The sequence below is a fragment of the Microcebus murinus genome, chromosome 23, assembly GCF_040939455.1.
Source record: "Microcebus murinus isolate Inina chromosome 23, M.murinus_Inina_mat1.0, whole genome shotgun sequence".
Lineage (NCBI taxonomy): Eukaryota > Metazoa > Chordata > Mammalia > Primates > Cheirogaleidae > Microcebus > Microcebus murinus.
The window spans coordinates 32,257,017-32,281,941 of record NC_134126.1 but is presented as its reverse complement, the minus strand read 5'-3'; the positions used below and the strand labels follow the sequence as shown (position 1 = coordinate 32,281,941).

General features: G+C 44.8%; 1 protein-coding gene across 5 annotated transcripts in view; it reads right to left on the bottom strand.

Annotated features, from left to right (window-relative positions):
• The window catches only part of DDX59 (DEAD-box helicase 59), a 43,398-nt gene extending 19,015 nt beyond the window's left edge, over window positions 1-24,383 (bottom strand). For 3 of the 5 annotated variants that reach the window (XM_012744430.3, XM_012744434.3, XM_075996984.1), the window contains exon 1: window positions 1,000-1,177. The gene's annotated coding sequence lies outside the window, so the exon portion shown is untranslated. Of the gene's footprint in view, window positions 1-999; window positions 1,178-24,027; window positions 24,127-24,269 lie in introns of those variants that run through there. The other 2 variants (XM_075996982.1, XM_075996983.1) reach the window with 2 other exon arrangements.
• Between the last annotated feature and the right edge of the window lie 542 nt (window positions 24,384-24,925).

Below are 24,925 nucleotides of genomic sequence, written 5' to 3'. Positions count from 1 at the left end.
TCACTGAGCTATGATGGTGCCACCGCACTCCAGTCTGGGAAACAGAGCAAGACCCTGTCTCAAAAACACAGAAAACAAAAAACTTTAAAATCAAAACCACAAACCATAAGGAAAAATGCTATTTTTATATAAGCTTACTTAGTGCTTATTGTATACTAAACACAGTGCTTAGTGCGTTACCTAATCTTCAAAACAAGCATGTAAAATAGGTTAGTACTTCCTTTCATAGATACACACACAGATACACATATTTTCATTATGCTCCATTATATATATCTCGCATGGCACATTACACATAATACAGCAGAACAAAAATATATTTATGTCGCATTTCACACATGAAGAAACTGAGCCAGCTAGAGACCGACTTGCACAAGCTCACAGAATGAAACGCCAGAGCCCAGGCACTGCGGCTCCAGGGCGCACGCTCTCCGCCACAGCTATGCCTACTTATGCCAAAAACATGTTTTTGCAAAATTACAGTGATGGGGAAAGAAGACTTTTAACCTAATTTTGGGACTATCACATATACTAATAAATATTTTTCTCAAAAAGACTTTGAGATAAATCTCCAGATTCCAACGTCCAAAAAAATTCCAACAAAAATGCAACTGAGGGTCTAGAATCACTATCCTGGGTCTCGGAAAACAGGAGCAGGGAAGGGTGGGGTGGGGTGGGGCCGGCCCTCGCGAGGCAGCACCGGCCCGGAACCGGAAGTCTCCGAATGGCGAAGCGGAAGCGGCCCCGGCAGGGCCGGCGGCCCCCGCGCGTTCCCAGACCCTCCCCGGGCGTCGCCTCTCGCCCCCGCCAGGCGGCCCCGCGCCCCGACGCGCGTGCACGTGACGGTGCCGCGTGCCCGCCGGCGGCCCAGGACGGTGGGGGAGGGAGGAGGCTGCAGGATGGGAGGGGACCGTCCCGCCGCGGCCCGGCGCCCGCGTCCCGCAGGAGGGGAGCCGGCCGGCAGGGAGGCCCGAGCGGCCGGGGCCGCGGCGCGCTCACCCGCGCAGGCCCGGGGCCGCGTCCGCTCCCGCTCGGGGCCGGCTCCCGTTCCAGGCAGGCGCTGGGCCGCGCTTCCTGCCGACCGGCCCGGACCGGCTCGTCCCGACGGCGGCCTGGGAGGGGCGGTGCGGAGCGCGGAATCCACTTCTCCGGGTTTTGGGAGCGCGGCGCGGCGGGGGCGGGGCGCGGCGGGAGGGGAGGGGCTACCACGGAGGCGGGGCGTTTCGGGGGCGTGGCTACGGCGAAGGCGGCGCTTTAGGGGCGGGGCTACCGCGGAGGCGGGGCCCGGAGCTCCACGCCCCCTGCCCTGCTCTGGGCGGGCTCTGCACTGGGGGCGCGTTCGGGGATCCTCTTGGAAACATTTGCGTAACCAAGTGGGCCGGGATGGGGAAAGGGTGACCGTCCGGAAAGACGCCAGAGGGTGGGCGGGGGCCTGGCACGCCGGGAGAGAGGGAAGCCCGAGTGCGGAGGGAGGGCGCCCTGCCCGCTGGGCCCGAGACGCCTTCTGCCTTGACCCAGTAAAAGAACTCGAAAGTCAAACGGAGTAGCGTGGTGTGGCGCATTTGATACACTGCACACTAATCCCACCACCACGACAGCCCTCCCAACACCATAAAGAAAATAACGCAGGTCAGGCTCCTGGGCTGCGGTTTGCCCTTTCTCTGCTGTGCCAGCCTCGGGAGCCACGCGCCCCACCGCTTGCAGGGGAGAGGAAGGCGGGAGCTGAGGTTAACGACTTAGAAAGTACTTTCAGGTGCCTAAAGTATTTTCCAATCTGATAGGCATGCATACGAAATAGTATATTAAGCAAATACATAAAATTTACAGCACACTAATAAAACTTGTGACTCCACCCCATCATCAATAATTAGCATCCGGGCGTCCCCGGGATTCCACCCCTTGCCTCCCTCCCCCCTCTCCACGATCCTGATGAATGTTGTCTGTCTTTCCTTGTCATTTTTTAGTGTTTTTTTTTTATCATAGTTGGATGCATCCCTAACAATATATTGGTTTTTCTTCTTTTTGAGCTTCATAAAAATAGTATAACATATGTAGCCTTTAGCGATTCATTCAACATTTATTTATTTATTTTTTTTGATTCATCCAAGTTGTTAAGCGTAGTAGTGGAACATTCGTTTGTTTTTTTTTACTGCCTAGTGAAAAGGAAGTTTTCTCCCGTCAGGAGTGGATTCAATGCTATATCGCATATGATGCTAACTGCACTTTACGTATTTTTCTTATTGATGGAAACCACACCAACTAATTTTGTCAGATTTCCTGAGCTTGTAGGTCACAAACCTATAACAATTCTTTCCTGGGTTTTGTGACATTTGTGATTTGTTGTGATTTCTTGTCCCATTATAAATAAATATTCACTTTTGAACATAATTTTCATTTAAAATTATGTGTTTTGTTGGTTGTTGTTTTTTTTCTTTTTTTTTTTTTTTTTTGAGACAGAATCTCACTCTGTTGCCCTGGTTAGAGTGCTGTGGCCTCAGCCTAGCTCACAGCAACCTCAGACTCCTGAGCTTAAGCCATCCTCCTGTCTTAGCCTCCCGAGTACCTGGGACTACAGGTATATGCCACCATGCCCAGCTAATTTTTTCTATATATTTTTAGTTGCCCAGCTAATTTCTTTCTATTTTTAGTAGAGACAGGGTTTCACTCTTGCTCAGGGTGGTCTCGAACTCCTGAGCTCAAGGGATCCTCCCACCTCGGCCTCCCAGAGTGCTAGGATTACAGGTGCCCACCACCGCACCTGGCCCCTGTATCTTTTTCTTTAAAAGCCCCCCCCTTCTCCAATTTCTTAAAAAGCCTCCCCTTCTCCAATAAGCTCATGTCCGCAGGAACCCTGAATCTGCCCCCAGCAATTACTATCAGTGCTGGCAGGAGCATTCTAGTTCACCTCCTGTACCTGTGCTCAAGTCGCCTGTGAAGCTAGCAGTGAGCACCTCCGCAGCAGAGGCTGTGAGGCTGTTCAAGTGTAAAAGGTGAGGAGAAAGTGTTTTCACAGCGGCCGTGCCGATCTCTGCTGCGGCGAACGCTGATCAGCACGCACACTCCTCATTCTCTCCAATCATCGTCAGACTTGCTGCTAGTCTATGGAGGATAAATAGGTCCCACCTTAATGCTCTTAATTTGCCTAGTTTGCCATTCCCTACTTATTTCTGATAGGGTTGAGTATTTTTTTTCATATGTTGATTATTCATTCATGTTGCCTCTTTCTCTTCTAATGGTTTTAAAATATATACATAGGGTGGTCAAGGTGGCTTGCACCTATAATCCCAGCACTTTGGGAGGCAGAGGTGGAAGGATCAGTTTCAGAACTAATGCAGTGAACCCCTGAATACCCTTCACATAGATTCAGTTTGCTGTATTTGTGTGTGTTAACAAATCCACTGAAAAATATATATATTTATTTTTTAGACAGAGTCTCACTCTGTTGCCCAGGCTAGAGTGAGTGCCGTGGCGTCAGCCTAGCTCACAGCAACCTCCAACTCCTGGGCTCAAGCGATCCTCCTGCCTCAGTGTCCTGAGTAGCTGAGACTACAGGCATGCGCCACCATGCCCGGCTAATTTTTTCTATATATATTAGTTGGTCACTTAATTTATTTCTATTTATAGTAGAGACGGGGTCTCACTCTTGTTCAGGCTGGTTTCGAACTCCTGAACTTGAGCAGTCTGCCCGCCTCGGCCTCCCAGAGTGCTAGGATTATAGGCGTGAGCCACTGCGCCCGGCCGACAAAAAATTTTTTTTAAAAGACAGAAAGGACTTTATTTCAGTGAACAGTTTGCAACCTGGGGAGAGGCAGTCTTCCTTACAAAAAGAAGGTGTGTTTTGAGAGAACGAAGAATAGGTTTATCTTCTGTAGGGAAAGTTCCTGCTCAGGTTCCCACTCTGGTCCACTTGTGCAAATGAGGATACAAACTTGCTTTGTTCTGATTAGCTGGCACTTGTTAAATTCTAATTGGTCAACACAGCTCACTGTCTATTGGTGGATTCAGGCAATAAAAATGAACACCTAGCTATGAAAGTCCCAAAGTTACTCAGAACAGAGTACTACTATATGTGATCTCTAGTTAGCAAGCGGTTGTTTGGCTATATTTTGAATTTAGGCCCAGTTAGCCATTCAGGGCCTGTCTTGAAGGATTGGCTCTTTCAGGGTTCACATATGTAAAAGAGATTATATTATATATATATATATATATATTTTTTTTTTTTTTTTTCTGAACTATTTGAGAGTAAGTTGTGGCACGTACCTTCAAAGACAAAGATATTCTCTTAGGTAACCACAAAACAATGTTCAAATTTAGGTAGTTTAACACTGATGTAATACTAATAGCTAATATATGGTCCTTATTGAAATTTCACCAGTTATGAAACTGGAGGCAAATCCAACAAAAAAAGAAAAAAGAAAAGAAAAAATAAGTTTTAAAAATATGTAATAAAAAAAAAGAAATTTCACCAGTTGTCCCAATAAGGTCCTTTAGAGCAAATTTTTCCCCAGTCCAGGATCCAGTCCATGATCTTTTCACATTCTTTATGGAGTCTTTTGATGAATAAAAGTTCTTAAGTACAATGTAGTTAAATTTATCAATTTCTTTTTTTCTCTCTTTTATTTTTAGTAACACATAATAATAATTGTACATATTTATGGGAACCAGTGATGTTTTGATAGGTGTATACAATGCATGATGATCATATCAGGGTTATCAGCATATCTATCACCTCAAACCTTTACCATATCTTTATGTTGTGAACATTCAGAATCCTCTTTTCTATCTTCATATGGTTTGGTTTTTGTCTGGTATGAAGTATAAATCCACTTCCTTGCTTTCCAAATGGCCAGCCAATTGTCTAAATCACATTTATTAATTAGACTCCTTCCTCCAGTGACCTGCAGTGCCATCTGTGGCCATATATCAAGGTTCTACTGTGTACAAGTCTCTTTCTGGACTCACTGTTCTCTTCTGTCTGCTTTTGTGCCGCTTCCACCTTGTCTTGATTATTAAAGCTTTATTACAAGTTTTCCTGTACGATTAAACAAGTCCGGCCACCTTAGCTTTCTCCAAAAGTGCCTTGGCTATTCTTGCCCCTTTGTTCTTCCATATGCATTTTGGATTCAACTTATCAGTTTTCAGTAAAAGTCATGATGCAATTATCATGGGAAGTGCATTCATTCTGTAGATCAATTTGAGGGCAGAATTGACATCTTTACAATATTATCTTCCTGTCTATCACTGATTATTTAGGTTTTCTTCAATGATGTCCATACGGTTTTCTTTCTCCAGAGATGCTTGCCCATCTTTGGTTATTTCTAGACTCATTACAGTTTATATTATTATAATAAATGGTATTGTTTAAAAGTTTTTAAAAATTATTTGCTCATTTATAAAATGTAATTGATTTTCATATGTTGATTTTATAACCCCTTGTTAAATACTCTTTGTATTTCTAAAAATTTCTTAATTTTAGTTTTCATTTAGACAGTCACATCTTAAGTGATGTTTGCTTTGTTTTTTCTTTTGTTTTTCTTTAGTTTATTTTACTATGCTGGCTACAATCTCCAATGCAGTGTTGAATAAATGTGATAATAGCACACATTTCTGTCTAGTTCCTGATTTTAATTTTTTTTTTTTTTTTTTTGAGACAGAGTCTCAACTTTGTTGCCCAGGCTAGAGTGAGTGCCGTGGCGTCAGCCTAGCTCACAGCAACCTCAAATTCCTGGGCTCAAGTGATCCTCCTGCCTCAGCCTCCCGAGTAGGTGGGACTACAGGCATGCGCCACCATGCCCGGCTAATTTTTTCTATATATACTAGTTGGCCAATTAATTTCTTTCTATTTATAGTAGAGACGGGGTCTTGCTCTTGCTCAGGCTGGTTTTGAACTCCTGACCTTGAGTGATCCACCCTCCTCGGCCTCCCAAAGTGCTAGGATTACAGGCGTGAGCCACCGCACCTGGCCTAGTTCCTGATTTTAAAAGAACTTAATTCACATGTTTCCTCATTAAGAATGATGCATGTTGCAGGTGTTTCAGACACCTTTTATTAAGGAAATTCTCTTCCATTCTGAATTTGCTAAAAGTTTTATTATGAATGAGTATTGGATCGTATCAAATGCTTTTTTCTCTCTTTCTTTTTCATTTGTTGAGATCAGCAAAAGGTTTTTTAGGTCCTTATTTATCAATATAAAGAATTATATTTACAGGTTTTTCAAATGTTAAACACCTTTGCCTTTCTAAGATAAACCTAATTTGGCCATGACATCCTTTATGGTAGCATTTTGTTTAGAATTTTAAAATGTAAAAGTGAAATTGGCCTATATATTTTTTTTATTTTGTTATTTTTTTGTGTGTATTTTTGTAGTTTTATTTTTTTGTGTTTTACTGTGTGCTAATTTACATCTGTAAGGTTTGCAAGTTGATTTCTATTGTCATTCTTTTAAAGATTTTTAAAGGTCTCTAGAATGCCAAAAAACATTATTTCAAAAATGTAGTTGTAAATTTTAAAGAAAATCATGCCATTCAATTCACCAAAAGGACTTTTAAAAAACTGAAATTTAGAATGAGCAGTTCAAACTATTAAATATACTGGTACTGTGCATGTGGCTTTCCAGACCCATATTCACTATAGACCTTACTAAATGTCCACTGTCTCTCTGCTTCTCATTCGCTGCAAGTGGGCAGACACCCCCAGGTGAGCCCTCTGCACACGGGCCAAAACCCCACACCTGAACCCCCACCTGAGCCCTCTGCACACGGACCAACACCCCACACGTGAACCCCCACCTGAGCCCTCTGCACACGGGCCAACACCCCACACGTGAACCCCCACCTGAGCCCTCTGCGCCCGGCCCCCCACCCCGTGAGCCCTCTGCACACGGCCCCTACACCCCCACGTGAGCCCTCTGCGCACGGCCCCACGCCCCCACGTGAGCCCTCTGCGCACGGCCCCACGCCCCCACGTGAGCCCTCTGCGCACGGCCCCTACACCCCCACGTGAGCCCTCTGCACACGGCCCCACGCCCCCACGTGAGCCCTCTGCACACGGGCCAAAACCCCACATGTGAACCCCCACGTGAGCCCTCTGCACACGGCCCCTACACCCCCACGTGAGCCCGCTGCACACGGCCCCACGCCCCCATGTGAGCCCTCTGCGCACGGCCCCACACCCCCACGTGAGCCCTCTGCGCACAGCCCCACGCCCCCACGTGAGCCCTCTGCACACGGGCCAAAACCCCACATGTGAACCCCCACGTGAGCCCTCTGCACACGGCCCCTACACCCCCACGTGAGCCCGCTGCACACGGCCCCACGCCCCCACGTGAGCCCTCTGCGCACGGCCCCACGCCCCCACGTGAGCCCTCTGCGCACGGCCCCACGCCCCCACGTGAGCCCTCTGCGCACGGCCCCACGCCCCCACGTGAGCCCTCTGCGCACGGCCCCACGCCCCCACGTGAGCCCTCTGCGCACGGCCCCTACACCCCCACGTGAGCCCTCTGCACACGGCCCCACGCCCCCACGTGAGCCCTCTGCACACGGGCCAAAACCCCACATGTGAACCCCCACGTGAGCCCTCTGCACACGGCCCCTACACCCCCACGTGAGCCCGCTGCACACGGCCCCACGCCCCCATGTGAGCCCTCTGCGCACGGCCCCACGCCCCCACGTGAGCCCTCTGCGCACGGCCCCACGCCCCCACGTGAGCCCTCTGCACACGGGCCAAAACCCCACATGTGAACCCCCACGTGAGCCCTCTGCACACGGCCCCACGCCCCCACGTGAGCCCTCTGCGCACGGCCCCACGCCCCCACGTGAGCCCTCTGCACACGGGCCAAAACCCCACATGTGAACCCCCACGTGAGCCCTCTGCACACGGCCCCACGCCCCCACGTGAGCCCTCTGCGCACGGCCCCACGCCCCCACGTGAGCCCTCTGCGCACGGCCCCACGCCCCCACGTGAGCCCTCTGCGCACGGCCCCACGCCCCCACGTGAGCCCTCTGCGCACGGCCCCACGCCCCCACGTGAGCCCTCTGCGCACGGCCCCACGCCCCCACGTGAGCCCTCTGCGCACGGCCCCACGCCCCCACGTGAGCCCTCTGCGCACGGCCCCACGCCCCCACGTGAGCCCTCTGCGCACGGCCCCTACGCCCCCACGTGAGCCCTCTGCGCACGGCCCCTACGCCCCCACGTGAGCCCTCTGCGCACGGCCCCTACGCCCCCACGTGAGCCCTCTGCGCACGGCCCCACGCCCTCACGTGAGCCCTCTGCGCACGGCCCCACGCCCCCACGTGAGCCCTCTGCGCACGGCCCCTACACCCCCACGTGAGCCCTCTGCGCACGGCCCCACGCCCCCACGTGAACCCTCTGCGCACGGCCCCACGCCCCCACGTGAACCCTCTGCACACGGGCCAAAACCCCACATGTGAACCCCCACGTGAGCCCTCTGCACACGGGCCAAAACCCCACATGTGAACCCCCACGTGAGCCCTCTGCACACAGCCCCTACACCCCCACGTGAGCCCTCTGCGCACGGCCCTACGCCCCCACGTGAGCCCTCTGCGCACGGCCCCTACACCCCCACGTGAGCCCTCTGCACACGGCCCCACGCCCCCACGTGAGCCCTCTGCACACGGGCCAAAACCCCACATGTGAACCCCCACGTGAGCCCTCTGCACACGGCCCCTACACCCCCACGTGAGCCCTCTGCACACGGCCCCACGCCCCCACGTGAGCCCTCTGCGCACGGCCCCACACCCCCACGTGAGCCCTCTGCACACGGCCCCTACACCCCCACGTGAGCCCTCTGCGCACGGCCCCACGCCCACACGTGAGCCCTCTGCCTGGCCTATATTTGTTTCATGATTTTCCTTTCTTATACCATCCATGGTTACACCAGCATCAAAGAATGAGTTGGGAATGATTCTCTTTGCCATCCCCCATTCCCTGGAATAATTTGTATAAGATTGAAATAATCTGTTGCTGAAGTTTGGGAGGACTTCCTATAAAATAATCTGGACATGGAGGAGTTTTTTGTAGAAAGATATTTACCTTTAGATTTTCTGTTTTTAATAGTCATAGGGCTAGTCAGCCTTTCTCAAGGAATTCTTGAGCCAGTTTTGCTATTACGTTTTTAATGGACTTGCTGTATGAGCAGTCTGTGGTCAATTTTTATAAATGTTTAAAACCAGTGAACCCAGAGAAGAATGTTTATCCACCACTAGGTAGGTACAGTGATGTTTGCAAATAAATCAAGCTTGGTATTTTATATTTTCTATATCCTTATTAATGTTCTTCAGATTTGCTTATCAGCATTCCTCTTAACCATTAGCGCATAAAATGGATCAAGCAGTTAATCTTCCATTATAAAGGTGGATTTGTCCATTTTCCCCTGTAGTTCCAGCAATTTTAGTTTTGTGTATTTTGGGGCCATTTTATTTTCGAATCAATATTTATAAAACAATTTAATATATCAGAGAATTTTGGATTTAAATGCATTCACCAGGATCCAATCACCACCCCTTGCCATGCTCTATACCCACACAGGAGGAATATTTTAAAGCACCCTGCTAAGTGACCAAATAAATGACTTTTTTTTTTTTTTTTTTTTTTGAGACAGTCTCACTTTTGTTGCCCAGGCTAGAGTGAGTGCCGTGGCGTCAGCCTAGCTCACAGCAACCTCACACTCCTGGGCTCAAGCGATCCTCCTGCCTCAGCCTCCCGAGTAGCTGGGACTACAGGTGTGCGCTACCATGCCCGGCTAATTTTTTTTGTATATATACTTTTAGTTGGTCAATTAATTTCTTTCTATTTTTAGTAGAGACGGGGTCTTGCTCAGGCTGGTTTCGAACTCCCGACCTTGAGCAATCCGCCCGCCGCGGCCTCCCAGAGTGCTAGGATTAGAAGCGTGAGCCACCGCGCCCGGCCATAAATGACTTATTGAATATCCTTGCAGACAGGGAGCTTCCTACCTTACAGCACAGTCTAGCTCTTCACTGGGGATCTCCATAGTCATAATTGCCATTTAATTGGACTCTCTATGGCAAGGCATTATGCAAAGCATTTACAAACATAATCCTTTAAAGCAGGCATTTTGTCCGCATTGTACTGATGAAGAAACAGGTTAGGGTAATTAAGCAACCCGCCCAAAGCCACACAGGTAGTTAGTGGCACAGCAGGAATTTAAGCCGAGGTCTGTCTCCTAAACCCAACTGCACTGCCTCCAAGCTCTTCTTCATGTGAGGTCTAAAACCATGTCCCTTTAACTTTCAATCAAGGGACTTGGTTCCAACCACCATTTTTTAGTGTTCCTAGAAGTTCCCAATCCTTTGAAAACCTCAGAAATAACTCAGGCGAATGTGTGTTCCCTAACCCTGCCAGACTTCCCTCCGTTTTCTCATAGAAGCGTTGGACCTTTGCCATATGTGTTCATATTCGTATCGTTACTGGAAAATTAGCCAATCTTGACCTGTGGGATGATTCATTCTTAATTTATAGCCTATGAGTGGCAACTCATTTCTGCATGTGAATTAGGATGCTAGATGAAGCCTAATATTTAACATTCCAAGTTCTTCGTCTTTCAAAGTTAGTAAGTCAAACCTCAGAACAACTCAGGTCTCACATCTAGCTCTATCCCACTGTACTTTAATAAAAAGCTCGGCTTCAGGCTGGGCATGGAGGCTCACACCTGTAATCCCAGAATTTTGGGAGGCCAAGGTAGGAGGATCACTTGAGTCTGGGAGTTCGAGACCAGCCTACTACACAACAAAGGGAGACCCAGTGTCTACAAAGAATTATTAAGAATAGCCAGGTGTGGACCAGGCATGGTGGCTCCTACCTGTAATCCTAGCATTCTAGGGGGCCAAGATGGGAGGATTGCTTGGGCTCAGGAGTTCAAGACCAGCCTGAGCAAGAATGAGACTCCATCTCTACTAAAAATAGAAAAATTATCCAGGTGTGGTGGTACACACCTGTAATCCTAGCACTCTGGGAGTCGGAGGCAGGCAGATTGAGACCAGTCTAAGCAAGAGTGAGACCCCATCTCTACTGAAAATAGAAAAATTAGCCAAGTGTGGTGGCCCGAGCCTGTAGTCCCTGCTACTCACTCGGGAGGCTGAGGCAGGAGGATCCCTTGAGCTCAGGTGTTTGAGGTCACAGTGAGCTATGATGACACCACTGCACTCTAACCAGGGCAACAGAGAGATACTCCATCTCAAAAAATAAAACAAAACAACTCAGATTCAGATTTCTTCTTAGGTCTCACCAGATCACAGCCTAATTAATCAAAATTCCTATTGCCTTCACGAAAAGTCACCACCAACATGATTTCATGATGGTCTTTTAATTGTGGGGTCACAGGAAACAGTACCTATAACAGGTCACATGGAAATCACAGATGCCATTACTAATACGTTCTTATGATGCGTTATGCTTGATGCCAGGGAGGGACAGGAAAATATACAGGGGTGACTCAGTTAGACAAGAGTTGTGGAATGCACACAGCCTACATAACCATTCTAAGAGTTTGCCTTAAGCTGTGTCTTAGAACAGGAAATGCTGCAATAATGTGAGCTGACCTGCACGTTATTCTCGTGTGCTGTTGAGACACGTATAGAAATAATAATGCCTCGCATTCTTTCATCTCGGGAAACTTCAGTCTCACACCTATTAATTTATAGCTACTCCTTACTCTTTTAATATGCAAGGCTTGGAAAAGCCTATATAGATTCACATCAAGGTGAAGACAGGAAAGCACAGATTGATAGCATTTGACTGTCGTCAGTTTTTTTCTCACTTGCACTAATATCATCACAATGACTCAGACCAGAACTTGGACCCTTTCTACTTTCCTTGATAAGTAGTAGTAGGACCAAACATTCAGATTCTAAAAATGGAATCATTTACTCATTCCACAGATTGATGCCATCTGCCATGTGCCAGACCTGGGAGTATAATGATGAAAAAGTCGTAATCTCTGCCCACACCAAGCTTGCAGCAGGAAGTGTATGGGGGTGGAGGGAGACTGACAAACAACTCCATAGTAAATGCTGTAACAGGGGAGGTGCAAATGCCACAGGAAGGTGCAGAAACGGGCACATAAGCCAGACACGGGGAGCCAGGGAGAGCTCTCCAGAAGAAATGGCATCTAAACCGAGATACAAAGACCGAATAGGAATTGGGACGATTAAAACAAGAAAGAGAAGAGGAGGGAACGGCCCAAGGTGAGACTATGGCACATCCGAGGAACTGAAAGAGGTTAGGTATCAGTCTGCTGAGGTCAGGTTATGCTGCAGCGACAAATGACCCCAAAGTCTTGTATGCTACAGTATGGAGAAAAGACTGTAGGGAGTAAAACTGAGGTAGGGAAAAACTAGGTAGGAAGCTGAGGCAGTAGTTCAGGCAGGCGAGGACGGTGGCCTGAACTAAAGTAGTGGCAGTGGGACTACAGGGAAGAGGGCAGAGTCAAGAGCTATGTAGAAAGTACAGTCAATACCTCTTCCTGATTATGGCTGACATTCAAGTTCAATATGCACTACATAGCTTTATAGTAACCACATATAACATGATGATAAAAGTGTTTACAGAGATGGATTTAATACTTAAAATAGCATAATCAATGATTTAATGTAATCATTTTGGAAATGTCTTCCTACTCATCTTGTATACATCATAGGGTTTTTGATCTCAGTGATCAATATTACTCTTTCTTCCCAAACTCGTCGTACAGATATATTCACAAAGTATTAATACATAATTCTTGACAGTGAACCTTCTGCAATGCCAAATTAGGAGATGCCTAATTAAAACTAGATCTATTTTACAACTCTACATTCATCCTGAAACTTGAAACTTGTGGTGGTGTGCGGTGGCTCACGCCTGTACTCCTAGCACTCTGGGAGGCTGAGGAGGGAAAATCGCTCAAGGTCAGGAGTTCAAAACCAGCCTGAGCAAGAGCGAGACCCCGTCTCTACTAAAAATAGAAAGAAAGTAATTGGCCAACTAAAAATATATAGAAAAAATTAGCCGGGCATGGTGGCGCATGCCTGTAGTCCCAGCTACTCGGGAGGCTGAGGCAGGAGGATCGCTTGAGCCCAGGAGTGTGAGGTTGCTGTGAGCTAGGCTGACGCCACGGCACTCTAGCCCAGGAAACAGAGCGAGACTCTGTCTCAAAAAACAAACAAACAATCAACTTGAACTTGCAAATATGTCACTGGGTGGTTAGGAAAATAGACTTTACTGAGCTATAAAGACTACTTCTGTAAACTTTAGCAATGGGAGGCTCATGCAGGTGTCACTAGATTCAACACTGCAAGTCTTTCACGTTCTGAAGACACCACATAGAAACTGTGGCCATTACAACTTAGAAACCTGCTGCCAATAGGCATTAATTTTCCAGAGGAAAAGGCAATATGTGGACTCTCCCTTGCAAGGTTCCCTGTGTTGTTCTGACATTAGATTCCCAAAAGATGAAGAGAAGGCATCTTAGGTTTTTCCAAGCCAACTCTAAATTTTCCTCTAAAGAACAAATTGAGAGCACCAATTCAGATATTCTTTTAATTTGGCTACAATCTCCTTTTCTTCCAGCCTTACTTGTCCAGCTTCTCCCACCATGATCATTTTCAACCACTCTGGGGCCTAGTTTATTCATTTCTCTGTTTTCTCCCGATATGCCTGCCGTCCCCTGCCTTCCTTTTCCCTCTTATCCAACTTACGTTCCGCATTTTGAGGGCAGATTTCGGTATGCCAACAATGAGCCCGAGGTGTTTCGCTGAAATCAGAAATGCACCAGCACTGCACAGATTGCCAGTCAAGGGGTAAAAGGCGTAAAACATACCGACTGAGAATGTCGCTTTGTAACCGTGGATCTAAGGAGTTGGTTCCCTAGCATCTCCAAAGGGGACCTTGAGGGTTTTTTTTTTTTTAATTTTTTATCCTTAGGGGGTTTTTTTGTTTGTTTGTTTTTTTTTTAGAATCATGATGCACTCAAGGATCTTAACATATTTCATGCATTTCTGTTCATTGCACTTACTATTCTCTCTAAAGCTGAAATTACTGAGTCTTTGATAGTAGGAAGCTCTTATCCAGTGAAAATGTATAGCCAAATTAGTATGTTTTAAAACTATGTCAAATAATTCTTTTCTGTTTGGTTAAGTCACTAAGTCAATACAACAGTAGGTTCATTCGTTTCCTTTAGTTTTTTTTTATTTTTAGGAATTGCTTTTCTTTTTCCAGTTTGATTTTTGTTTTGTAATTATATAAACCTGTAGTCTCTCTCGTGTACTTGGGAGGCTAAGGCAGGAGGATAGCTTGAGCCCGGGAATTTGAGGTAGTATGATTGCATCTGTGACTAGCCACTGTACTCCAGCCTGGGCAACATAGCAAGACCCCATCTCAAAAAAACTTAGTTGGTTTGAAACCAAGTCTATAAAACAAGGCATAGCCTGAAAAGTTTAGCTTTTAACATTGATCCTGCTACCCTATTTCTTTCCTCCCTCACATGTTACTTTAAATGTTTCTTTTAATTTTCTTTTAATTTCACAATTTCCATTGTGAAAATATAAGCAATTATTTTATATCTGTGCAAAAATATATACAACTACCTTTTAGATAAACAGAAGCAAACTATAGGTGTCTATAGACATGTTTCCCACTTTTTTCCAGTTAGCAACATATCCTAGAGATCCCTTCATGGCAATATATGAAAATAGTCTTCATTCCTTTCCAGTCCTTCACTGGGTGTTTGCACTATAGCGCCAGTCTCCCATAGATAAATATTTGAGTTGGTTCCAGTGCTTTGTTATTACAAGTGCTGGGTAGTGTATAGCCTTCCAGACATGTTTTATCTAGCTTTTACAAGTATGATCATATTTTATTGAATCTGAAACCCCATTGATGGCAAGATACACCATTACTCTATAAACACTAAGAAAGAAGAACACCCTGCCAATTAACTGTAAGGTGCCAATGATTTTAAGATGGATCCCAATTTCAGAAATTTAAAATGTAAAAAAAAAAAAAAAGTGTACATCTTAAAGTTTAGGAGATTTAAATTTCATGCAACCCTTATAACAGCCTAAAAGGGAAATACATACAACTGTCATGAGCTCCGTGAAGAAAGAGACTTTTTATTGTTCTTGGCTGTATTCTTGGCCCCAGGAGCTACGCCTGGCACATAGCGGGCACTTAGCAAATATTTGCTGAATAAACGAATGAGCCCTCGTTTTACAACTGAGGAAACTCCAAGACACAAAGTTTAATAAACTTGCCTGAGGTCAGACAATCATTTACTGGTAGAGCCTGGATTTGAACCAAGAAAGTCACAACGCATACATGCTGCACTCCACCCAATTTATATTCATGATCCCTGGTTACTAACAGGCCTCCAATCCTCCAATGATCCTATTGCTTTTCTCTAGTCAACTTGTACTTCCACCCACAGCAACAGTTATTTTATATTTATTTATTTATTTATTTATTTATTTATTTATTTTTGAGACAGAGTCTCACTCTGTTGCCCAGGCTAGAGTGAGTGCCGTGGCGTCAGCCTAGCTCACAGCAACCTCAAACTCCTGGGCTCAAGCGATCCTCCTGCCTCAGCCTCCCAAGTAGCTGGGACTACAGGCATGCGCCACCATGCCCGGCTAATTTTTTCTATATATTTTTAGTTGGCCAATTAATTTCTTTCTATTTTTAGTAGAGATGGGGTCTTGCTCAGGCTGGTTTTGAACTCCTGACCGTGATCGATCCACCCGGCTCTGCCTCCCAGAGTGCTAGGATTACAGGCGTGAGCCACTACGCCCGGCCCCACATCAATTATTTTAAACCATTACTGCTTCCAAGCCTCCAAAGTCTCTTCTCCCAGCTTCCCCTGACCCACTTCCTCACTCTGAAGAGAGAACCTTGCCTCCTGTTTCCTAGACGACATGAAGCCATCACGCAGGAAGCATCTCAGCGTCTTACCAAACACACACATCTTCCTGTCTGGTCACAGATTCTGTCCTCCTCCTCTCTGTGCCAATAGAGGATGTGCCTTCCTCCCACCAATAGCTGCTTCCTCCTCTGGGCGTTGGAACCCTATCCCTCCTGACTTCCCAGGCCTTAACCCTGGTAGTTACCCTTTTTTGTCCTATAAATTCAACCCGTCCCTCTGTATGAGTTAGGAGTAAGCTTGGCTGCATATAAGAAAGAACCCAAATTAACTGTGGCCTAAATGAAAGAGAAGTGGTCTGGGTGTGGTGGCTCATGCAAGTGAATCCTAATTAATACTTTGGGAGAACGAGGCAGGAAGATTGCTTGAGGCCAGGAGTTCAAGACCAGCCTGGGCAACAAAGCAAGAGGCAGTCTCTACAAAAAAAAGAATAAATGAATAAATAAAGCCGGATGCGGTGACACTCATGTAGTCCCAGCTACTTGGGAGGCTGAGGCAGGAGGATCCCTTGAGCCCAGAAGTTTCAGTTTGAGGTTTCAGAGAGCTATGATGACAACATCACACCGTAGCCCCGGCAACAGAGCAAAAGCCAGTATCAAAAACAAACAACAAACACCCAAAAAACAAAGAAATGTTTTTTCTTTCTCATGTGTTTATTTAAATTTAAATTTAATTTAATTTATGCAACGCTTATTTGTTGTATAAAATTGAAAAATACAAATCACCCTCCTACTCTTCGCTTAGTAACCTAGTTCCCCAGCCACTCTTGAAAGTGTATAAGTGGTATTTAAAGCTACAGGGCTGGAAACGGTCACTCTTTGGGAGTGTGTGTACCCAGAGACGAGAACAGGACAGACACCTCCGCCCTCCTGCTTTAACCATCGAGCAGAAGAACTGGCAAAAGATCTGAGAATACACGTGGTTGAAGAAGGAAAACCCAGAGACTGTCTTGCCCTAGAAGCAAAAGAAGAAAATAGTTCTAGAATAAAAAAACATGTCTACTGCTGCTTAGGGATTCAAGTAAAATAAGAACAGAAAAGTGACGGTTATGCCTGGCGACATGGAAGTCCTTAGTGACTTGGACAAGAGGCGTCTCAGGGGAAATGGACCGGGGAGAAAATGTGAGGTAAAAGGTTAAGTCCACAATTATGACCAACTCAAGAAGTTTTATTTTGAAGGGGAGCAGAAAAACTGGACTGAGGCTGGAGAGAGATGTCTGGTCATGATAACTTTTTTTCTCTTTTCAGGTAGGAGCTATTGTGGCACATTGTTCGCTGGTGGAAATAAATCGTGAGAAAGAGAGAAACTGATGATAGAGGTGAGAGAAGAAGTAGTTGCAGAGCAAATCCTTAAAGGTGCCAGGTGTGCATGGGCTCTGGAACACACGCAGAAGGGCCGAGCTCTGAAATGAGCAGGGGCACTCGTAGGCAACTCACAACGGGTACGTGCAAAGGAAGACTGTAGTTTCGGTGTTCCTGGTCTGCTTTTTTTTTTTTTTTTTCATTCTATGGTCAAAAGATGTGGGTAAGATTAGGGTTGGGGAGAGGTGGTGTAATTCGGAAGCTTTGAAAAACCAGAAGTTGTGAAATAATCTTTTCAAAGACTGGGCAAAAGAACATTTCCAAAAATATAATGGGATTGTCCAGTGTGCTGTGCAACCGACTGAGATTGTGGGCCGTGCGTTAAGAAGACCAACGGATGGGCAGGGTGAGCAAGACCAGCTGAGAGTATCCAGCTGCTCTACTGCGGGCCCAGAGCGAGAAGATTCTTCGGCATAACCAGGGCTGGGGACTTCCCTCATTGGCCACAACAGGGGAACCTCAGGGAAGAGGAGCGAGGGTTGTCAGTGCATTTGCAAGGGAATAATTATAAACATGAACTGTGGACTGCAGGCCGGGTGAAGAGAAAGATGTGAGGACGAGGACAGCTGATTAGAGTTGGGAGGATGATAGAGGTTGGGGGTTCTTGATGAGGTTGAAGAATTGCTGGAGTCTGAGCTCTAGAGAAGAGGAGCCAGGAGGATGGGGGATGGTGGCCAGAGAGTGGGACTCCGGAAGCCAGAATTCAGAGGGATGTAGTGATTGTCATGACAAAGCCAAGAACATGACCATGGACATCTAACGGGGGTGGAAGATTAGATTATTGGCAGCCAAGAAGGCTGAGGAACTGAGAGGTGCAAGACGTCAGACGGAATAGCCACGTGAAGGCTGAAATCAGTAAAATGCTGACATTGATTGACGAGCCAGGTGGGGTGAGGACTGTTCATGCTTTACCTGGAGGCAGGCCCGGGCCTCGCACTCCTTGGCTCTCTGAAGGCAGGAGGGTATTTCCAAAAAAGGAAAGGAGAAAGGTGGAAGGAAAGGAAAACGCCAGGAGAGTTTGCCCTAGCTCAGTGCTCTAGCGTGGTGACCTGATGGTGAACTTCGAGTGCGTTTTGCTCTGAACTCTGAGCTTTCTTCCGCTAGTAGGAGAAAAAGAGAGAAGGGCCGCACTGAAATAAGGGCACAGTTCTCAGTCCAGAAGCTTCTCCATATGCATATTTGGGCTTTTTTTTTTCTGCTGAGAGTGTCCACAGATTTCATTGGATTCTCAAAGTGAGCATGACCTCAAAAGGTCAAGAGCCATCTCAAAGATCAGAGTGTGTTCTCTATAAACAGGAGGCAAGAGCAAAACAATAGTCAATTGCACCATAATGTTAATGATAAAATAATAATAACAACAGCACCAATAATAATAGTGGCTGGCATTTATTATTTTCTACGTACCAGGTCTCATGCAAGGGAAAATACATCCTGACAAACGCTATGAGCAATCTGGTCAGTGAGACGTCTCACGGGAAATTAATAAAAGAGCATTCCATTTCAAATGTCAAGTCTTTTTTGTGCAGATTCTGGGGACTAGGAAAATAAATAAACAAATAAATGTCAGTCTTTGGTGAGTTGGCTGTCATGCATCCTTTCATCAGAGGCCAATCAGTCCTGGATACACTGATCAAATTTATTTTCAGGACATCCATAGCTAACTTCACTTTGGCGACCACATCCATCTAATCAAGGGAGGTCCTGTGTAGTCACCCTGTCTCTGTAAGTCTGTATTTTATTGGTTGCTTCATTAGGTTACTCCTTTTGAAATGTTTTCTTTCAATGGAAATCTATGCTCTGAGGCAAAATAAGTCATTACTTCATATGGGAAATAAAAATAACATTAAAATTTGAGACTTTTTAAGACAAGGGATCCTGTCTTTCCATAAGGTGGCAAAAAAAAAAAGACATGGAGAAAACTTGGTTATTTGACTTTGCTTAATCTATGGAAAACTTCTAGGTTTGACTTCTTATAAGTCATTGATAAAATATGAATTCAAAATTGGTCTAGATTTTTAAATGATAATATCCAGGTTTAGTAAGTGTATAAGTGATGATACATGCATAAGAGCATAAGTGTGTAAAAGCATAAGAGCATTATTGCTAGTCAATTAGTACAATGGTAGTATTTATTTATCTAGTGCTTAAAAATATTCATACCTTGGCTGGGTGCGGTGGCTCACGCCTGTAATCCTAGCACTCTGGGAGGCCGAGGCGGGCGGATTGCTCCAGGTCAGGATTTCAAAACCAGCCTGAGCAAGGGCGAGACCCCCCTTTTAAGTGAGTGAATTGTATGGTATATGAACCTCAACAAAGGCATTAAAAATGTTAACAGTAGTTATTTCTGGATGGTGGATTTATGCTGATTTTCCTTTTTTTCTTTTCTTTTTCATTGATATCTTCTACAGTAAAAAAAAGTATTTTTAGTGATAAGAAAAAAAGGAACAGTTATGGGTTTAAGTGGTTTATATCAATAAGGTAACTTCTTAGAATTTAGTATAGAGGTCCATGGGTTTAAGAGCACTTTTAGGAGCATTCGTAAATACCTGTCCCTAGAAGAAAACGGCTCCGTTCTCCCATCCCATTTCCCACATCTTCTTATTGTTCACTACTGTAAAATAGAGGAAGTTTCTTTTCCCTTAAAGTAATGAAATCTGTGGGTGTTTCTATTTTATTCATTTTATGTGGTGATTCATTTCAGCCTGAATGCTTTTCCATTTTTGACTTTTCATTGTTTGCTGCATCACAAGAAACTTCTGCACTTTAAAATCTTAATTTGGGCCATGCGCGGTGGCTCACGCCTGTAATCCTAGCACTCTGGGAGGCTGAGGCGGGCGGATCATTGGAGCTCAGATCAAGACCAGCCTCAGCAAGAGTGAGACCCTGTCTCTACCAAGGATAGAAAGAAGTTAATTGGACAGCTAAAAATATATGGAAAAAAAAATTAGCTGGGCATGGTGGTGCATGGCTGTAGTCCTAGCCTCTAGGGAGGCTGAGGCAGGAGGATGGCTTGACCCCAGGAGTTTGAGGTTGCTGTGAGCTAGGCTGATGCCACGACACTCTAGCCTGGGCAACAAAGTGAGACTCTGTCTCAAAAAAAAAAAAAAAAAAGAAGAAGAAGATAAAATCTTAATTTGGATGGTAGCACCTTCAGTGTACTTTCAAAAATTGAGTTTAATACTTTAATCCAATTTAGCAGATTGCAGTTCTTGCTCCTTCTCCTATCCCATGACCAGTTATCATTCGGATATAATCCCTTAACAGTTATAAATATAAGCTACAATGAATGCAGTTTGTAAAAAAAAATCTTAAATTTCAATTTGACAGTATAATAATGTGCTGTGAGAATCAAAATGATTTGTTAAAATAGATTATACACAGTCTGAAAGATTATATGAGAGAATAAAAAATTAGAGATTTTGTCTTTATTATGGCATACTTTTTGATATGTTGATTGATTGATTACATAATTGCAGGTAAGTGGATCAGTCAGTATCAGACGATAACTGGACTTAAGTAGGAGATATCATACTTGCTTAAAAGAGATTTACTTAGTTGAAAGGCAATACTACTTAACCAGTGAGAAAAATCCATAATCCAATTTTCCTCTCACACATAGACCATGAAATTAAAAATGGCTACATAGAAATTACAGGGACTCAGCCCACGAAATCCGTGATACTGATGGAAAAGCACTTCCAAAAGTTAGGAGCTTTATAAAACATTATTTTCATATAAAGCAACAAGACTGTATGTTTTTTTTTTTTTTTTTTTTGAGACAGAATGAGACTGTTGCCTGGGCTAGAGTGCCATGGCATCAGCCTAGCTCACAGCAACCTCAAACTCTTGGGCTCAAGCGATCCTCCTGCCTCAACCTCCCGAATAGCTGGGACTACAGGCATGTGCCACCATGCCTGGCTAATTTTTTCTATTTATTTAAGTTGCCCAGCTAATTTCTTTCTTTCTTTTTTTAAGCCAGTCAAATTTAGCAGTAGGGAGTTGAATACCAACTTTAGTGACACTAATGTTAATAAGTTCTGATAACCCACTACCATCGGACCAGCCTGTCCAGCTAATTTCTTTCTATTTTTTTTTTTTTTAGTAGAGACAGGGTTCTCACTCTTGCTCAGGCTGGTCTCGAATTCCTGAGCTCAAGCAATCCTCCTGCCTCGGCCTCCCAGAATGCTAGGATTACAGACATGAACCACCATGCCAGGCTGGTTCAGTTATTAATAAATACTTTTTAAATAATCATAGTAGCTTAAATGTATCATGCAGTAGGATGTAGAATTGATTTCCTTTCATATGTAGAAATTGGAAAGTGAATGTAATAAATAATTTTACCTAGTCTTGCTCATGTTATGTATAGATAGATTCATCTTATGTATAGATAGATTTCATAATGACCAAAAAAGAAAAGAAAAGAAAAGAAATTTCCATGGGTTACCTTTGGAGGATGCTAGGGAATCAACTTATAATTCTAAAATTTTATAAATAAAAAGAAAGAATCGGCTGGGCGCTGTGGCTCACGCCTGTAGTCTTAGCACTCTGGGAGGCCGAGGTGGGCGGATCGCTCGAGATCAGGAGTTCAAAACCAGCCTGAGCAAGAGCGAGACCCCGTCTCTACTATAAATAGAAAGAAATTAATTGGCCAACTGAAAATATATAGAAAAAATTAGCCGGGCGTGGTGGCGCATGCCTGTAGTCCCAGCTACTCGGGAGGCTGAGGGAGGAGGATCGCTTGAGCCCAGGAGTTTGAGGTTGTTATGAACTAGGTTGACGCCACGGCACTCACTGTACCCTGGGCAACAGAGTGAGACTTTGAAGAAAGAAAGAAAGGAAGGAAGGAAGGAAGGAAGGAAGGAAGGAAGGAAGGAAGGAAGGAAGGAAGGAAGGCAGGCAGGCAGGCAGGCAGGCAGGCAGGCAGGCAGGCTCAAACAATAGTCAGACTTTTCTGTACAAATTGTACCTCAGGGTAACCATTAGTTGATGAAAGATAGTTTCCCTTTATAGAGATATTCTAGCTAATAAGCGAAGCAGACATAACAAAATTAGAGCATCATGGCGCAGTAATCTCTAATGAAATAATGGATGCAAAGATCATCAATGCCTGCTAAAGGCACTGGGTGAAAAGCTGATGGAGAACTTTGTATTACAGTATGTGACTCAGCCTAGCAATGCCCAAATCCATTGATCAATCTCAGCATCACAGAAAGAAACAACCGTATATTTTGTGCCTCTGAAGAAAGCACACAAAACCATTTACAAAGTATTCTCACCCAAAAAAATTGAACTTAAATTTGATTGAGCCTCTAGATCAGGGGTCCTCAGACTTTTTAAACAGCGGGCCAATTCACTGTCCCTTAGACCGTTGGAGAGTGCGCACTGTGGGCCTGGGACAGTTGGCTGCTAAGCAGGACGGGCAGTGGTGGCAAAAACACCCAGAGGGCCAGATAAATGTGCTAGGCGGCCCGCATGTGGCCCGTGGGCCGCAGTTTGAGAATGCCTGCTCTAGATGCATCAGTTTATAGAAAATATAACAGACAAAGGAATCTTTTAAACAACATCAGTGGGATGCAATTAGCAAATTCAGACTGTTGGGAAATCTTACAGGAAAAATGACAAATACATTTAAAAAAAAAAGGAAAATGAGAGCGCCAGAAACAGAGGAGGAACCCACAGTTTAAAGGAGACATATAAACTAAATGTAATATGTGACCCTTATTTGGTTCCTGATTTAAACAAACTGTTAAAAATATTCAAGAGCTGCCAAGACACTCTTCCCTACTAAAGGCAAAACGAAATCACAAATCCCGCTGTTATTGACTTCCGTTGGCATAAATCCCACAAGTAAAGAGGTGTACCTTATAGTTAAACCTTCTTATCCTGAGAGGAACACTCCTAAGAGCACATCAGACCTAGTCTATCACTCAAACTAAAGAGAATGTTCACTGTTAATTCACTGAATCAGTTACCCACGGTTAACCACAGTCTGAAAATATGGAAAAGTTCCAGAAATAAACAATTCATGTTTTATTTTATTTTATTTTATTTTTTGAGACAGAGTCTTGCTTTGTTGTCCAGGCTAGAGTGAGTGCCGTGGCGTCAGCCTAGCTCACAGCAACCTCAAACCCCTGGGCTCAAGCAATCCTCCTGCCTCAGCCTCCCGAGTAGCTGGAACTACAGGCATGCGCCACCACGCTCGGCTGACGTTTTCTATATATATTAGTTGGCCAATTAATTTCTTTCTATTTATAGTAGAGACCGGGTCTCGCTCTTGCTCAGGCTGGTTTTGAACTCCTGACCTGGAGCAATCTGCCCGCCTCGGCCTCCCAGAGTGCTAGGATTACAGGCATGAGCCACCGCGCCCAGCCAACAATTCATGTTTTAAATTGTTCTATTTAAATGTATCTATACATTTATATTTATAATTATTCTATTTTATCATTAGCTATGATTGCTACACTCTTACTGTGCCTAATTTATAAATTAAACTTTATCATATGTACTTATATATAAGAAAAACATAGTATATGTCAGGTTCGGTACTATGTGAGGTTTCAGGCATCCACTGGGGGTCTTGGCAAGCACCCCCCTCAGATAAGGGGGGACTACTGTGTATATATGAAGGAGTGGACTAACTCACTTTCCTTTTTAGGGTACAACCTGGAGGTTGATTGTGTCACTTCTACACTTGTCCTGTTGGTTTCAACGGAGTTGCCACATGGCCACACCTACCAGTAAAGGAAGTGGGAAATACAGCGTTTATTCTGAGTAGCCATGTTCCCAGATGAAAAATCCCTGGCTCTGGACGAAGGGCAGAAAGCCCAGTAGTGGACTGTTGATAGTCTTTGTCACAATAGCTCTAAAAAGGAGCTGTCAGACCAGATGTCATAATGATAATGTGTTCTAAACTAAGAGCTTCACTGACATCCAAATACAAGTAATCCATATGTGACGGACATTTGTCCGTGACCTACCTAGCATCCATTCACTCTACTTTCAGGAGCATCCTTGTTGTTATTTGGGAATCCATTCTTCCTCACCCTCAGGGCTGCAGGTGTGACTCCATTGTTGACTACAGTGGGGGGGGGGGTGCCTTGTGACCTGGCCTAGCCAATCAGAACAGTGGCTGGCTCAGGGATGGTCACGTGACTTTGTTACAGCCACTAGAAAAGCAGACTGTCTTTTAATTCCACAGCCATTTGTTAGAATCTTTTTTTTTTTTTTTTTTTTTTGAGCCCAGGATCCCGCCTTATTTGGTGTCTGCTCTGCACTGGGGCTTCCTAGGTACAAGATCCAGTAAATCCTCTTCTCTGCCTCCCCCTTTTCCTGTCTTTACACTACTTTATGGTGGGTTTTCTGTAAACCTGCATAGAGTCCTAACAGATATATATTTGTGACTATTTCTAAAATTTAAAGTTAAACGATAAAGAATTAAAATAATTTTTAAAAACCAAGTAAACTATCTGATTAGTTCATATATTTAAATGAATAGGCATTTATCACGTAGCAAAGAAATACGAAGCACCAATGTTCCGTTCTGTACTTCCAGAATTTGAGGCACTGGTCTGATTAAGGCTTCAAACCACAGTTCAAGAATTCTCTCTCACACATTGCTAAGTAACATGACTGT